At 34.6% G+C, this 17,688-nt stretch overlaps 1 protein-coding gene and 1 pseudogene across 1 annotated transcript in view; one reads left to right on the top strand and one right to left on the bottom strand.

Annotated features, from left to right (window-relative positions):
* The window catches only part of GRIK2 (glutamate ionotropic receptor kainate type subunit 2), a 790,978-nt gene that overhangs the window by 398,206 nt on the left and 375,084 nt on the right, over window positions 1-17,688 (top strand). The gene's annotated exons all lie outside the window — the stretch shown is intronic.
* On the bottom strand, window positions 2,709-3,430 carry LOC114037127 (annotated as a pseudogene).

Genomic DNA, 17,688 nt, shown 5'->3' on the forward strand with positions numbered 1-17,688 from the left:
ACCTTCCTTAGAAGTCTTTAAGCAAACTTTGGACAACCACTTATCATATATGTTATAGTGAGGATTTCTTTCACACATATGCTGGACAGATGGCTGTTGAGATCTTTTTTGGCTCTCAATCTGTGATTTTGTCAAATGAATTGCCCAAGGTCACACAGGTAGCAAATGTCAGAGGCAGAATTTGAACACAGGTCTGATGAGTCCAGAAACAACATGATTTCTACTGTACTCCAATGTTTCATCCTTATTATCCATTTAAGTTATATAAAATGACTCAATTGCACTTGTCAACAGAAAGAATTTGAAAATTTCTTACATTATTAAGACAAATGCTTACATTCTTTACTGTAAATTACACTGTGGTCACATATTCAGTTTTCATTAAGGTTCTTTTCATATGTGTTTTTCATATGAGATTTTTCATATGTGAAATAGAATAATGAAACTAGTTAAGTTTAAGCCTGAGCCAGTTAATATAGACTATGGAAACTGTTTTTTTTTTTAATTTTGAGGATTTCTTTTTTTGTTTGCTTTATACTTGAAAATGAAACACACACACACACACATCTATATAGAGCGATAAAGGTAAGCCGTGGATAATTATGGTGATTTTCCTTTTCATGGAAGGGTTGGAAGAACAGTCCTTATTTGTTGGATAAACTCTTATGCAAAGAACATCCATAGAAGACATTGAATCCTCATGAAATGTGGTCACAATTGCTTGCCCTGTGCTTTTATTAGGCTGCCAAGAAATACTGGGTAAAAACATGTATGGATTCAGAAGATTAGACCAGTGATTGCCCAGAAGTCAGTAGAAACTACTAAAACTGAATCACTATCATCTAATGGGAGCATTTTTTAATGCTTACAAACCCCACAAATGCATAATGTCCTCATGAATTTTAGAACTGAGCTTTGATAATAAACTTGTAATGTAGATATGCTGACAAACAGGGAATCAATCAAGTGTGACAGCACAGAGCATAAATATTCATAATTGCTTGTTTAGACAGCAACAGAATCAAAGGCAGTTACATTGATGGTTAAAGTATCTGGAAATAAAGAGAGGAATTGTTATTGATGGAATTTAAAACACACATAGAAGGTACCATATTGCCAAATATGCTACAGTAATGATTGCATGTTTGAACAACGAACAAAAAGAGATGCATAATTATGCAAGTGCTTATTTGATGTCCCACACCTGGTCCCTACTCTTTAGCACTGTCTGCCTTCACCATAAATTAACAATTGGAAAAAATGGGAGTTCATGAGGAAAATATGCATCAGTTTTTGAAATGTAAATTGTAGACTTGTCTTTCCATTTTATTTTCTTTCTTTTTATTTAAAGTTTCAGGAGGAAAAAGTTCACTCAGAAAGATGAGAGTAAATTATACTTGAGAGCTTTAAAAATTATTATAATTTTGGTAACTAGAATTCTGAAGCTCCTTGGATAGTACCTGCATGGCAGTATCAAATAGAAGTATTGTAGGTGTATCATTTTTCTTCTTGAGAAAATGTCTTCCCATTTATGTTATTAATAGCCAGTTGCGTTTTGCTAGATTGTTCCCTTAAAGCAAAACAAAATTGTTGGAATTTCTTTAGTTATGATCTTAGGTTCCAGCATTTAAATTCTGATTTCTTTCACAGATGCAAATTATGTGCTATACCAAATCACCTGTAAACATCAAAAGTATATTGTGTTTTATGGGGGGGAAATGAATGCATTGTTTTCCTACAAAATTTTTTTGAACTAATGTTAAACATTTCATTCCAAATTACTTGACATTTAATCTGACACAATGACATACCAAAAGTAACAAATAGAAAAATTCAAGAAAAATCCATATCCGTTTAGACTTCAAATGCTGTGGGGAGACTTATAAATATCTCTTGATTAACTGTTTAAGTGGAGAAGATAACTGTATAATTTATATTCAGTATATACAGTATAATCTAAGAATAATGAAACTTTTAAAATGTGATCATTGGTGTGACTGCATTTTCTTTTCATATTTCAAATGAAAACATCCAATAATGAAAATAACATTGTGAAGACCCATCTTGGGGATGTGGGGAGAAGGGAACTTGATCATTTTCCTGTCATGTCCCTTTCCCCCAAATTTTCTGTGGCTTAACTTTATTCTAGGGATAGATGCCTTCACCTTTCAGTCACAATGCCTTGAGCTTTATCTAGCCTCTCTTTCACTTTTTTCCCTCTTATTTTCTGTCTGGCCAACCTACAGCTTTCTGAGAGCAAAACAAAAATAAGTTAATAAGATTAAACAGGTAAATTCCTTGTATATGTGTTGCAGTAGAAGACAAATTTCAACCCTTTTGGATTGGAGGCAGAAAGAGTAAAATTAAACAACCATTACTAAATACCTGTTACATAAAGAACAGCGTACTAAATTTTGAGTGAGATGTCAAAGATAATAAAGATACTATTCTTGCCCCAATGGATCTTATGTTTGTGCAGGGTGGAAAGTCACATGCAAATAATTGAGAGGTGAATGTGTACTATACTGTATAAAGTGTGTTTATATATTTTAATACTTCAGAATTTCTATTACTGTGGCTCCAGCAATGCAGACTATGGCCCCTTGCTCCCACTTCACAGCATGACATGGAGACTTTTTTTTTCCAATTGAGAAATTTATTTAAACAGATTTTTTTTTTTTTTTAAAAGTGCCTCATTGTTTCTGCACTTAGAAGAACGTGTCGGGTCCCTTGGTAATAAAGCATGGTTTGTGCTGGCCACGCAGAACTTTGTGGAGCAGAGGGAACTCGTGAAACTGCTTGACTGCGGGCTGGCGGCATTTGCTGGCAGAAATTTCTTCCGCTTTCATGATCTGAATGGAGTGGACCGGGGCGCCGTGACTGGCTCCCATATCTCGGTAGCACTGAGTTACGGCACTAGCGGAGGTCATGCCCCTGTTCTTCCTGTACATGTTGTGGGACCCGCTCCTGCAAAATTGTGGCGCAGCCAGATGCCAAAGTTTTTCACTCTAAGAGGGGACTTTTCAAATACGTGTTTACAGTATACAATTTCTCCAGAAGACTTCCTCATCTTTTTCAGCTGGAAAACGAAGTACCAGAATCGGGACTTTGCTACAACATAATTAGGAGCAAAGATCCACAGGCGATAAAGAAGCGGCACTGGACTCTTGGGAGTAGGCAGGCAACAACCAGGCACTTTATAACTGCCGGAGGCCTTCAAGGTGTTGCTGCCGCACTCCCCGCCAACCCGCAAAAGCAGATGTCTTAAAGAGTGTTGGGGGGAAATGTTTGGTTTATAGTGATGATTAACTTATCCCAACTCAAAAAGTTTGGTTCCTAGGACTATACTAGAAACCTTTCCAACATGATGGGACCTAGAAGAGGTCATCCTTTGCTGGAATAGATTTCAGGAACTCTGAATCACCTTCATGTCCTGAGGAGGCTAGGTCTTGTGTGTTTATAGGCTTATTGGTCTATAGTGGGTCTCATTTGTTTCTAGATATGTAGGCATAATGTACCCACACATGCATACGTTCAAGTATGTATTTGATTCTTATGTCACATCTAAAGACTAAATCCATGGTAACATCTGAAAGACCATTCATGGATTTTGCCAATTATAGCTTATATCCATTAATATTGGGGACAAACCTTGAGATTTCAGGTTCCCAGACTGTGAATAGACCAGGTACTTGTACCAACTGAATCATCCAGGAGATGATATCTTTGTTGTCTGAATGATTTATGGCAGATTTGACTTCAATACTTAGAAAGACCTGCAATTACAGTTGTGTGAATGCTTCCTCCACCAAAGCATATCACTGCTTTTTTTGTTTCTTAATATCTGGTCAAATTAATTTCTGTGGCCCCCCAGATGTCATCACCTGATTGCCAGCCTTCTAATGATAAACCTCTTTACACTGGTCTGAGAGTGCAGACATGTCATCTGTTGGTATTCAACATATTCAAAGCTTTTCTAGTTTGGTAGAACCTGGCATGTATTAAATTACTGGCACAGTTTTTAAAATCCCCAAGTCACCTAAAGGCCATAATGAGTCCTTTACTGTCCATCATACTTCCCTTTAAATTGGGAAATTCACAGACTACAAGATTTAATACCAGGCAAATAGTACTGAATCTGGAAGGAGAAGAAATTGAACTCCTAATTTTTTTTTTAACCATTTAGGTCCTTGTGTTGAGGTGGATATAGGATGACTATCATCAGTTGGTGGTGATACTGTTGTTAATGGAAGTGGGATGCATTAAAAAGCAGCTCTTTTTGACAACCCTTTATTAACTATCGGCAATTGAATGTATTAAGAACCCTTGTTGTGCATACTCTTTCAACCACTGAACACTAAGGATGTATATGTTATAATTACAATTATCTGTTCTTCTCATTGTCCTGCAGAGGAATGCACTGTAATTCTGGCAGCCAGGCTGCATAGTTGGCTTGCTTTCCTTGGACTGCAGATGTCTAATTGCAGGCAACCATTTCATTTCAAATGGCTCATTAAAGTAGAAGCCATTTAGAATCGGTAACATGGATCTGCATCCATGATTATGCATTTAATTAGAAAAGTGAGGTTTTTTTTTTCTTTGCATGAAGGCTTTATAAAATACCCATTTCTTTATTCTGGCAGAGTTGAAATAGCATGTATAATTTATCGTGTGTGTGTGTGTGTGTGTGTGTGTGTGTGTGTGTGTGTGTGTATGTGTGTGATATACTGATGAATAAAATCATAGCATTTATTTCTTAATCTTGATAAATTAGATACTACCTCTCTAAGATTTTTGGTTGTTTGTTTCTTACATGTTTTTCTGTTTGGGTTGCATTTTACTTTAATAAATATGTTTATAAACTTATTCAAGTATTATTTGCTGATTACTATGCTAAGGTAGTAAAGAATTTCTTTGTCACTTAGTTCACTACTTCTGGAGATTAAATGGATAAAGTATATGATCTTTTTCATATGCGAGAAATACTTCTGATGTGGTAGAGTGCCTTCATTCTGTTGCGAGGGGACAATATGATATGAAAGCAATCATTCAAAAATGAAATGTGCACAACTGATAGTCTCATTATTTCCACCAAAGATTTTCTGGTTCTGAAATCTACAAATACCATTCTAAGAGTAGAGGCAATGTGTTTGTCAGAATTCTATAAAGACAGTGAATGACTCAGTGTATGAACTGCAATTAGTTGTTCAACTATTGAGTGAAGGTTTATGTAAATAATTGCAAATTATTTGCAAATTACCTTAGGCTTTTTAGATCAACAGAATTCCATGAATGAAATGGAAGGATATTTTACACCAATAACAAAAAAAAAGCTATGCAGTCTTTTGCCATGCTATTAAAAAAAAATCTTTTGGGAATATAAAACAGTATTATTCATTCTATTACCTAATTTAAAAAATTGAGGGCTGAAGGTAGAGTGGGAAAGTTTGTTTTTATTGAGGACGTTGATGGGCATTAAAGGAAAAAAAAAACAGTGAAGGGCCACATAGAAGTAAAAAGTAACTTGGTTTGTATTATTCATTGTAAAAAAGATAGGTATTGGTTGAGGGGGAAAAAAAGGAAGAGGGGGAAAGAGGAAGTGAAAGGGAGAGTTGCTCAACAAATCTCCAAGTATTAATAAATTAGTCTATCTTGATATTTATTTGGTTGGCAGACTTAAAAAAATCCTCTTATCATCACTTTGAGGTATTCATTATCTGATTAACCACTGTTTTGCAGCTCTTCATCTACTCTTGGTGAAGATTTGCTGCTCTGAAGGAGATAAAATGGAGGAGGAGTGAAAGGAGGAAGTAAGAGGAGTAGTTCATTTGACTTGAATATAAAAGAGTAGTGTTGAATTTTTTTTTTTTTTTTTGCTTCATGGACTGCTTTGGTAGTTGGTAAAGTCAAAAGATCCCTTCTCAAAATACTGTTTTTAAATATATAAAAAATAAATTACATAGGATTATAAAGTACACCAATGTTATTGAAAAATAATTATCTAAATGTATAAAAATTACCCCAGGGTAAGAATCCCTGATATGGAGTAATATGGGGTGAACAGTATGAGATGAATCTGGAAAGATAGTCAGAAAGCTCTTAGAGCAGTGAAATACACATGGTACGATAAGCACTATTAAGTTAAATTGAATTGAAGGTAGTGCCAGAGTTTAAAGGGCCTTGAATGCTAGGCTGTTGATGGCAACAGAGACAGTGGGAGGAGGAAAAAAGTTTAATTCTCTTTGAGAAGTAACTGTGGTCATGGCAATATTGTGTTATAGGCTATGTTGAGGCTAATTGAGGGCTAGATTAGACCTTGTTATAAATGGATAATTTAAATCCCAATGCTGTTGTCAAAAGGATGTTCATTTCACTTCTGTTACTGAAACAGACAAGAGGCAAACTAGTGAAGAATTACAAAGCAAAATTCAAGACAACATTGTATAAACTGTACAGGGATGTGCTAAGAGACAAGGAGCAAGAAGAATTTTGTACAATAGATCTGTTTGTGGTTAGACACTATGTTTCAGTAATCCACTCTGGAAGATATTTTCCACATAATTTGTTAGTAACTTTGACAGTAAGTGGCTGTCAAACCTCCATTAGCATAAAGAACAAAATATCTAAGAGTAATTTCTAGTGATTGTCACAGAGAACCAGAGCCTGTAGAATCAAAAATTATACTGATTTCTCCCATCTTTCCACAATGTAAGAAGTGAACTATTCATCCAGAGTATTTCAAAATAAATAAATGTCGACAAAAACCTGTGATTTTTGCCACGTGGAATAATCAGCTAAATTACTCTTTCTGATTTCTCAGATGGTATCATATTTCCAACTTGTACCATTTCCAAATTCCCTTTCCACAGCAAGTCTCAGTTAAGTGTTCATTAGAATTGTTGTTGTTCAGTCATTTTTCAGTTGTGTCTGACTCATCCTGATCACAGTTGGTGTTTTCTTGGCAAAGATACTGGAATGGTTTGCCATTTCCTTTCCCAATGGATTAAGACAAACAGAGAGAGGTTAAGTGATTTGCCCAGGGTCACTCAGCTAGTGAATGTTGGAGATTGGATCTGAACTCAGGTCTTCTCATTTCTGGGCCCAGCGCTCTATGCACTGAGCCACCTAGCTGCCATAATCAGTTATACCTCTACAATATCTCTGGTTTCTGTCCTCTTCTCTCTATTCACTCAACCACCACCATAATTCAAGCATTTATCTTTTTTTCTTTCGCTGTTTGCAGTAGCCTTCTTACTGATATTCTTGACTGAAGTATCTACACTCTTCTATGATCCATCATCTATGCAGCTACCAAAAAGTTATTTCCATGTCACTTCCATGCTCACATAAGCTTTAGTAGCTCCTAATAGTTCTTGGGAATAAAATACAAACTCTCATTTGGCATTTAAAGTCAGTCTGACTCCAATTTCCCTTTTCAGTCTTATTATGCATTCACATGTTCTACAGTATAAATCAAAGATCATTTATTGAGCACTCTCTATGTGCCAAGCACTATGCTAAATATTAGAGATACAAATGGAAAAGCAAGACAGTCCTTGGTTTTGATAAGGTCATACTCTAAATGGAACACACACACACACACACACACACACATACACACACACACACACACACACACACACACACACATACACACACACCACATAGAAGAGAGTTCAACTGCAAAGTGGCTGGAAATGTTTAGTTTAGATGGCAATATCCAGGGTCTTGGAAGGTCAGATTTCAGTAACCAGGGCTCTGAAAGGTATAGCAGCAGAGCAGATAGTAAAGTCTTGGAGGTAGCCAGTCTTGCTAGAAGATTATAGTTGGTGACTTCAGTTCCATATACACAGCATTCTATCTCCCATCTCTAGGCCTTTGCAAGTTTCTCTCCTCTGCCTACAATGCACTTCTTTCTTGTGACTGCTTCTTAAAATACTTATCTTCTTTCAGATTCAAACTTGACCACTTTCTACATAAGGTCCATCCAGTTCTGTACTTCTCAGTTGTTAGCCCCATCCCCCATCTCCTGGTAAATGTTTTGTATATATTTAAAAATTTACTTTTCTGTGTATATGTTTCATCTCATAAGAGAATGTGACTCCTTAATGGTAGGAGCTGTTTTATTTTTGTCATTAGATATTGGAAATATTTACATTAAATGTAAGTTAATTGCATTTTGTAATATAATTTAAAATCTTTACAAAATCACATTTTGTAAATGTAAATTTAATTAAAATTATATTCAAAATTTCCATGCTATATTAAATAACAACTTTGTATTTTATTTTCTTTACATAATCAAGCTATTTTGTCATTTCTTTCTTATAGCTATCAGATGCGTTCAGGGGTCTACCCTGTATCTCTTTGATGTTTATCTTTCATTCTCCACCTTTCATTTCTCTCATTCAACTACTTTTTACATATTATTATGTTGAATTTCTCCTAAGGCAACATATTAAATTTTGAGGGAATATAGTCAAGGTGCATATTCTATGAACATCTCTGTATTTCTTATCTCTTTACTGAAAGATTCTTTTTTAAGAACATAAAGCATTTTGAAAAAGATAAAAAATATTGCCTAGCCTTTGCAATATCCTTGAAGCTTAAATATTTAGAAATATCACTTATATATTTGTCCTTCAGGATGATTTCATCTTTTTTATCAACTCTTCTTCTCTTCACCCTTATATCTAGAGCATAAACCTTTTAAGATTTGGGTTTGGAGAAAATCAATCCCATGAAAGAACATCAAGGTTTTGAAAAAGCAACTTTATTATTTCTCACAATGAAAATGTACATTTGGGTGATCTGCTTTTAAAATACATATATATGACACTATTATTCAATAAACAGAAAAAATGAAACATATGCATGTATGATGTCCACTTGAAAAAGGGAAGAGAGAAAACCAGGGAAAGGGGAGAAGAAAGGAAAGTAGGAGGGAGGGGAAATAAACAGAAAGGAAAAAATGGAAAGGTCTGGAGAAAGGTAGAAGGGAGGTAGAGAAAGAGGTATAGTGATAATGCACTTCATAACAAATCTGAAGAAAAACAAGATACCAATTATACATTTACTTATTGGTCATTGTTTTCTTTGGAATGCCTTTATTCTATGAAACTAACTTTTCTAAAAATGATTTTTTCAATTGATTTTAAATTTAATAATATTAATCAAATCAATATTAATTGTGAATCTAATAGGATTTTAAATCTATTTCAGATGAATTTAGGATTTGTGCTCCTAGAAAAAGATATTTAAAAAAATTTTGAAAATAATATTTTAGTTTCTTTTAGTTATAGTTTCTATTTGATAAAGTTAATATAATATTTATATTTAGCTTGAGAATACTGCAAAAATAAAGCAAAGACAGATTATCAAGTAGGGTAAAAATCTGCTCTTCTGAGTCCTATTTTTACTGTCAGAAGGAAAAAGGATACACCCCTTCTTCCTTATTTCCCCCCTTCCAGATAAGAGGCAGTATAGAATAGTGGATAAATGACTGGCTTTGGAGTGAGGAAGATCTTAGTTTATGTCCCACTTTGGAACGTACTATCTGACAATGGAGAAATCATTTAACTTCTTAGTGCCCCAGATTATTAAATCTCTAGTATGTAGATTCCAAAAGTTTCTGGTCTGCATTAATATAGGAAATTTAAACATTTGTAGTTTATCATCCTGATGGGAATATAGGTTCACATGCACATGTGCCCATATACATGTATTACATAATTTGCCCTTTCCCTGCTCTCTCAGAACCAGGCCTGTTACTTATTCCAAACCCAATTAAGGTCTTCTAGTACTCCAAGGGCAGCTATGGCAGCTAGGTGGCATAGTGGATAGAATGCCAGACCTGGAGTCAGGAAGTTCAAAGCTGACCTCAGACACTTACTAGCTGTGTGACCCTGGGCAAGTTATTTACCTCAGTTTCATCATCTGTAAAATGAGTTGGAGAAGGAAATGCCAAACCACTCCTCTATCTGCCAAGAAAATCCCAAATGGGTTCATGAAGAATCAGACACAACTGCAAACAATTGGCCAACAAGTATCTCAAGGAGGTTAAGGAGTTTTTTTCTCTGCCATCAGCTCAAGCCCCTCACTGGTTGTATTGCTCTTATTTTAGGGGTATTGTCACTACTCCTCCCATTTCCATTTAGTTATTTAACATCATACTTGCTTTTATAAAAGGATATTTCAAAGATAAAACAAGACATAACTTCAAAGATATGACTGGAACAAAAGTACAAATATTTTCCCCCCAAGACTCCAGCAGCACAGTCCTACCTTATAGCTTGATTTCTGGGGAGAGGATGAAAATTAGGCTCACGTTTTGTCTCAGGTCATACGAAGCATTAGTCCCCCAAAATTTAGGTACATAGGCCAACTAGCACCAAGTATCATTGCTCCTTATGGTTTTCCTGGTGGGCCAGCTGTTATGATTCTTGGACTTCATGATTCCCAGGGCTTACTCTCTTCATCCAGAGTTAAAATTGGGGGCTTGAGAAAAATCTATTAATCTTCAGCTGAAGTAAAAAATGAAGGAGTGGCAATCATGAACTCAGACAAAGTAAAAACATAAATAGATCTAATTAAAAGAGATATAAATAGCGTGATTGGAATGATGGGCACTTCTACTCATTTCTACATGATTGATTTCTTCCATTGTCTCTATTTTCAGAGCTTTTTGTTCCATAGTTCAAAGGTTATGAATGTTTGACATGGCAATGCATATTTTTTTACATGACTTATTTTTTTAGTTAATTTATTTTTGTTTTCAGCATTCACTTTTATAAGGTTTTGAGGTCTAAATTTTTTCCCTCCCTCCCTTCCTCACTTGTCAAGATGGCATGCAATCTGATATAGGCTATACATATATAATCATATTAAACATATTTCCACATTAGTCATGTGGTAAGGAAGAATAAGAACGAAAGGGAAAAACCACAAGAAAGAAAATAAAAGAGAAAATTGTATACTTCGATCTGCATTCAGACTTCATAGTTTTTTTCTCTGGATGTGGATAGCATTTTCCATTTTTAGTCTTTTGGAATTGTCTTAGATCATTGCATTGCTCAGAAGAGCTAAGTTTATCAAAGTTGGTCATCACATAATGTTGCTGTTACTGTGTACAATGTTCTAGCTCTGCTCAATTCACTCAGCATCAGTTCATGTAAGTCTTTCCAGGTTTTTCTGAAGTCTACCTGCTCATCATTTCTTATGGAACAATAGTATTCCATCACATTCGTATGCCATAACTTAGGTAGCCATTACCCATTTGATAGGCATCCCCTCAGTTTCCAGTTCTTTGCTACCACAGAAAGAGCTACTATAAATATTTTTGTACATGTGGGTCCTTTTCCCATTTTTATGATCTCTTTGGAATATAGACCTAGAAGAAATATTGCATAGTTTTATAGTCCTTTGGGCATAGTTCCAAACTGCTCTCCAGAATGGTTGGATCAGTTTACAACTCCACCAACAATGCATTAGTGTTCCAATTTTCCCACATCTTCTCCAACATTTATAATTTTCCTGTTTTGTCAGCAACATATAATTTTAAATGACACTGTGTTTTTCCCAATTATATGTTAAAACATTTTTTACATATTTTTGAAGTTTTGAGTTCCAAATTCTATGTCTCCCTGTTTTTCTTCCCTCCCCAGCAATTCAATATAGGTTATACATATGCAATCATGTAAAACATTATATAAAACATAAGAATACTTGAATAAAAAAAAGAGTGAAAGAAAGGAAGGAAGGAAGGAAGAAGGTAAAAATGGTATGCTTCAGTCTGTATTCAGACATAGCAGTTCTTTCTCTAGAGGCAGATAACATGTTTCATCATGAGTCTCTTGGGATTGTCTTGGATCATCATATTGCTGAGAATAGCTAAATCTTTCACAGATCTTCATTGTAAAATATTGCTTTTACTGTATACAGAATTCTCTTGGTTCTGCTCACTTCACTTTGCATCAGTTCATATAAGTCTTTTTAGGTTTTTTCTGAAATCATCTGGCATATCATTTTTTTTTTATCTCTTTGGGATTCAGAGCTGGCAGTGGTATTGTTGGATCAAAGGGTATGCTTGGTTTTAAAGTCCTTCGAGCATAGCTCCAAATTGCTCTTCAGAATGGTTGGATGAGTTCACAACTCCACCAGCAATTAATTAATGTCCCAGTTTTCCCACATTCTTTCTAATATTTATCATTTTCATTTTTTGTCATATTAGGCAACATGATAGATGTGACATGCATGGTACCTCAGACTTGTTTTAATTTACATTTCTCTGTTCAATAGTGATTGAGAGTATTTTTTTTCATATGACTATGGATAGCTTTGATTTCTTTGTTTAAAAACTGTCTGTTCATATCCTTTAACCATTTACCAACTGGGGAATGACTTGTATTGTTATAAATTTAATTGGATTCTCTATATATTTCAGAAATGAGGCCTTTATCAGAGATACGTGTTGCAAAATTTCCCCCAGTTTTCTGCTTTCCTTATAATTTTGGTTGCATTGGTTTTGTTTAAGCGAAACCTTTTTAATTTTATATAATCAAAACTATCTATTTTACATTTTATAATGCTTTAATAAGCTTAGAATTATTCAAGAGAAGTGATTAAGCTACCTAATCCTTTGAACCAGCAATTCCATCACCATCCCTGTCCCTTCCTCTCTTCTTCCCAGGGTTACTGATTGATGTAGACCTACAGGCAGCTGGTAGCAGCTAGGTGGAACAGTGGATAGAGTACCAGGAATAAAGTCCGGAAGACCCGAGTTCAAATCCAGTCTCAGACACTTAATAGATGTATTACCCTGGACAAGTCACAAACACTCAGTTTCCTCATCTATAAAAAATGAGCTGGAGAAGGAAATGGCAAACCACTTCAGTATCTTTGTCAAGAACACCCCAAATGTGGTCACATATAGCTTTTTTGGTCCAAAATTCTTCCCTTCTCCATAAATCTGACAGGTAAACTATTCCTTGCTCTCCTAATTTGTATATGGTATCACCCTTTATATAAATTATGTACCCATTTTGACCTTATTTTGGTTTATGGTGTGAGATGTTGGTCTATCCTCAGTTTCTGCAATACTCTTTTCCAGTTTTCCCAGCAGTTTTAGTCAAATGATGAGTTTTGGTCCCAAAAGTTTGGATGTTTGGGCTTATCATATACTAGATTACTATGATCATTTACTACAATGTGTTATGTACATTATATACATCTATTCCCCTGACCCATCACTCTATTTCTTAGCCAGTACTAGATTGTTTTGATAATTACTTTATAATAGAATTTGAGATCTGATACAGCTAGATCACTTCCTTCACATTTTTTTCATTGACTCCTTTGATATCCCTAACCTTTTGTTTTTTCAGATGAATGTTGTTATTATTTTTCTAGCTATTTAAGATAGTGTTTGGTAGTTTTATTGTTATGGCGCTGAAAAAAATAGATTAATTTAGTTAGAATTGTCATTTTTATTATATTGACTCAGCTTACCCATGAATAATTAATATTTTTTCTAACTTTTTAGATTTGGCTTTATTTGTGTGATAAGGTTTTGTAATTGTGTTCATATAGTTCCTGGGTTTGTCTTGTCAGGTAGATTCCCAAAGTATTTTATATTGTCTACAGGTATTTTAAATGGAATTTCTCATCTTTTGTTGCTGAACTTTGTTGATACTATATAGACATGCTGATGATTTATGTAGGTTTATTTAGTCTCCTGCAACTTTGCTAAAGCTGTTAATTATTTTCCACTAGTTCTTTAGTAGGTTCTCTAGGAGTATCTAAGTATACCATCATATCTCCTTATAGCAACATATATTAAAAATCTGTTGTTAATTTTTGTGAGTCCATGCTATATTCATGTGATTTTAGGTGATAATTTTATCTATTGCACTGCTTTGATTCTAATATTATTTATATGTTGAATTCTCAAGGCTATTTTGAGAAATGTATTCGTGGCATAAGAATGTTTCATATGTTAGCTTATAAAGAATATCATGCCTCTGGTCTATTATTCTGTTCAGTTACTTATGTCTTTCTAGATATTCAATACATGCTAATTTTTTTCGACATACAGTGATAAACAATTTTAGCTGTTTCCTTTGAAGGTCATTTCAGTTGCTTTTCAGTCATGTTTGACTCTTCGTGACCCCATTTGGGGTTTTCTTGACAAAGATACTGAAGTGGTTTGCCATTTCCTTCTCCAGCTCATTTTTTATAGATGAGGAAACTGAGTGTTTGTGACTTGTCCAGGGTAATACATCTATTAAGTGTCTGAGACTGGATTTGAACTCGGGTCTTCCGGACTTTATTCCTGGTACTCTATCCACTGTTCCACCTAGCTGCTTCCAGCTGCCTGTAGGTCTACATCAATCAGTAACCCTGGGAAGAAGAGAGGAAGGGACAGGGATGGTAATGGAATTGCTGGTTCAAAGGATTAGGTAGCTTAATCACTTCTCTTGAATAATTCCAAGTGTCTATCAGTATATCTATCTTTCTATACCTCTTCCAGCATTCATTGTTCTCATCTTTTATCATTTTTGCCAATTTTCATGGAGTGACTTGAAACCTCATAGTTTTTATAATTTACATTTCTAATACTATTGGTGATTTGGATTGTTTCATTTTATCTTTTTTAGTTTTCTAGTCTTTTAAAAATTATATCTTTTACCACTTACATATTGAGTGACTCTTGATATTATATATTTATGCCAATATCCTTTTTATGAATTCTGATAAAAACTATATATATGTCTATCTGGGACATCTTTGATGAAACTATTAATATGAAGGAACTGTTATACTTTCTCAAGATGTTTTATACTGAATATTATTTATTTGTAGTCACCTAACTAACTGAGAGGGATAAAGAATATAAACTTTTGCTCTGCTTATTATTTATTTGTTATGGAATTAATTGATGAAGTTCAACAAAAATATAGCTCTAAAAGTTCTCCTGAAGCAAGGAATCTCCCATTCATCATCTCATCTTAATGACACCTGACCTCATTCACAGTAACAACCAAATTCCAACTTAACTTTCCAGCTTTATTATACATTACTCCCTTTCCTAAACTCTTTATAGTACAGTTAATTTTTTCTTCTTTCCATTTCTTATTTAAGACATTATATTACACATCTCTGTTAATTTGCAGTAAATCTTCCTCATGCTTGTAATGTGATCCTTCCTTACCTCTACCTCTTAAATTTTTTTTTTTGGTCAAAATTGAGATTAAGCAACCCTTTCTACATGAAGGCTTTCCTGATTTCCACCCCCTGGCTGCCAGTGTCCTACTCTAAAAGTATTACCTTGTATTTGTTTGGCAAATATTTTTATACATATAACATGTAAATTCCATCTCCCCCAGTATAGTCTTGAGGGCAAGGACTCTTTCATTTCTGGATTTGTATCTTTAGTTACTTAAGGAAGCATGGAGTAATTGATAGATAGCTAATGTCAGAGCTGGGAACATTTAGGTTTAAGTCCAATTTCTGATAAGGACAGTTAAGTGGTGCAGTGCTTTGAGTTCTGGGTCTGGAGTCAGGAAGACTGATCTTCTTGAATTCTAATCTGGTCTGAGACTCTTACTAGCTATGTAATGTATGACCCTGGGCAAGACACTTAACCCTGTTTGTCCAAATGGGGTCATGAAGAGTCAGACAAATCTGAAAATGGACTACTACCACCACAAACTACCTATCTCTGATATATATTGGCTCTGTGACCAGGTTAAGCCTTTTGACCTCTCAGTTCCCCAGGAAACTCTAACACTATAAGCTTCAGTGAGGGTGATGGCCTGCCTTGGTAAAAGTAGCTCCTCATCAGGAGCTCCTTTCATTGATGAAGTCACAGGTCCAGTTCCTATCCTCTATCTCAAGCACATAATACCTGTTACCTAGTAGGTACCTTTTTCCTTATAGGTGGTGTTACTTAATAAATCTATTACATAATAGGTGCCTAATCAATACGTTTTAAGTTATAGTCCTTCAAAAGAGATCAAGTTAGCTATACAGCCTAGAAAAAAAGCACATGAATATGATAGACAGTCCATTGAATTAGTCTAGTTATATAAGAACAGGCATTTTACATCGACAGTAACTGGTACAAAATTAAATGGATGAGATCTGAGATCAGGCTGAGGATTTTTTGGTAAACTGTAGTGCTTTCAATGATCTCAAGCTGTTCCTTGACAAGAAAGCCTATCTTTCTAAGAACCAAGTGATACTTTACGGCTATAAATTATGGAACCAGATCATCTAAGATGAATCAAAATTACAGATAGCCCAATAGACAATGGCCCAAAAGCCCAAAGTCTGATAGTTAACAAAATATTACCAAATATGACTTGATGACAAGAAGTCATATAAAAGACATAGTCACAAATGTATGTGAGGTAGCTAAGTAGAGTAGTGAAGTGGTGTCAAACTCAAGTAGAAATGAGGGCCAGTAAACTATGCATAAGGATTCCTAAGGGCCACATATTGACTTATTTTTTAAATGTAATATTATCTTATTTTATTATTACAATATATTATATTATTATAATATATTATAGTATTATATATTACATAATATTATTATAAAATATTTTATTTTCTTTGTTAAATATTTCCCAATTACATTTTTAATTTCCCTACTTGAGAGTATTGTGGCTGTAGGCAGTTCACTGCTGTGTATGTTTGATACCTCTGGTGTAGTGGATAGAGTATCTAACCTGGAGTCAGGAAGACCTGAGTTCAAATTCAGCTTCAGATACTGACTAGCTGTTTGACCCTGGGCAAATCATTTCACCTTTTTTCCTCTCAGTTTCCTCATCTGCAAATGGGGATAATAATAGAATAGTACTTACCTCACTGAGTTATGGTGAGCACAAAATTCAATATTTGTAAAATGTTTTGTAAAACTTAAATGTTATATAAATGTTGGTTATTATTACCTTTGATTAGGAAGGCAGATAGTTTATTCACCTTGTGGGATGGTGTATAATCACTCTGATATAGTGGATACTCTATGGATGATTTGCAGAAAGGAATAGACAGGAATTGTACAGAATAAGACCTTGTGGAAGGTTGTTATTTTCATTGTTTTATAAGGCCTGGGGCCATATCCTCTGCCTAGGTTTAGGAATACAGCAAAATCAGATAAAGGGATTTCATCTGCTATAAATAGATCATGGCCACTATTCCTGATTCAAGAAATGGAGCAAAGTATGCAGATAATAATTTTCCACTTTATATTACAGTAATTTATGCACAGTTTTTTCTGTGAATTATATTGTAAGTTCTCTGAAGAAAGAGTAATTTTTATTTTTGTGTTTATTTCTCCAGCAGTGCACATAGTGCCACACACATTGTAGGGACTTATAAATGTTGAACTAGATCAGATGATTCAAGTAAAAATGGAGAAAATGTGTTTTTTAGTCAAAAAGTAGCAGAAATATGCTGTGCCAAGCTTATCTGCATGCTATCAGCAAACTTCACACATTTCATGGCCCATCAGGAAAGGTTTTCCTGAACAGTAGTGACATTTCTTGCTCACTGTATGATCTATAGAGACTTCTTTGTCAAGGACAGAAGTTTGCACAGTGGGCAGGCACAAGGAGTCCTTCCTCTTTTTTTTTTAATAGATGTTTATCATTCATTGAGAGACTTGCTATGAAATTGCCAATTAAG

The sequence above is a fragment of the Vombatus ursinus genome, unplaced genomic scaffold (genome assembly GCF_900497805.2).
Source record: "Vombatus ursinus unplaced genomic scaffold, bare-nosed wombat genome assembly UNPS02000582.1, whole genome shotgun sequence".
NCBI lineage: Eukaryota > Metazoa > Chordata > Mammalia > Diprotodontia > Vombatidae > Vombatus > Vombatus ursinus.